Consider the following 994-nt stretch of genomic DNA (forward strand, 5'->3'; position numbering starts at 1 on the left):
GCTGGCAGCATAAGAGAGAAAACCTCTTTTTCATTACCTTTTATTTCCCATCGTTAAATGTTATTTGTCTTTGAGGAGTATTTTAACATTTGTTTGACCTTTGGACTGAGCCAGGCTAGTTGTTTTTTTCTGCCTCTATGCTTCGTGCTAAATTAAGCAAACGGCCTGCTCGCTCTGTATTTACTCTATAGACAAGAGAGGGGTATTGATCTTCTTATTTAACTCAAAAAGTGAATAGATGCATTTATCAAAAAATCTTCTATTCCTTTAGTTATTTTTTCTTTCTAATTTCTGTTTGCTGATACCCTGTGTTTATTAGTGTTTGACAACAAGTTGATGCTTTCGAAATCACATCTGCTCTCTAATCAGCCTGTGCATAATGCTATACATGAGCATATAGAAAACAACTGAGGGTCATAGATATCCACCATATCCACACACTGTTTGCCTTTTTCTTTTATTAGAGAGGGTGCCACAAAGCATAAATCAGACTCTATTCTCAGGCCCATCACTAGACCAAACCACGGCACATCCAAACCGCTTGGGTCCACTGAGACCAAATGTACTAACTGCAACACGGAGCATAAAGGGATTAATTAAGGTATTTCTGTCCCACTTCTGTGATTTGCTGTTGTGACACGATGCTTTCAGGCAGCAGAAATAGTAGATTTGTAAATGTGTAAATAAAGCCCCTGTGTTAGTGTAATGTAGTGTAATAACCTCCTACTAATCAGGGAAACAGTAATCTGAGATGTTACTGTATATACTGTAAAAAAAAAAAAAAAAAAAAAGCACTTCTGTGTGATAGAGCAGCTAGTGACGATCAGTAATTGATTCACAGTTGTTTTTTGAAGTGGATTAGGTTAAAGTGGATTATATACTTCATAGTCCTGTAAAATATAAGAACTAACTGTCTGAAGTGCCATATTGACATTTTCCTCTATAAAGTATGCTGTAGTTTTTACATATCTTAAGTGTTGTCATCTTTGATTTG

Source organism: Anoplopoma fimbria, chromosome 24 (genome assembly GCF_027596085.1).
Source record: "Anoplopoma fimbria isolate UVic2021 breed Golden Eagle Sablefish chromosome 24, Afim_UVic_2022, whole genome shotgun sequence".
NCBI lineage: Eukaryota > Metazoa > Chordata > Actinopteri > Perciformes > Anoplopomatidae > Anoplopoma > Anoplopoma fimbria.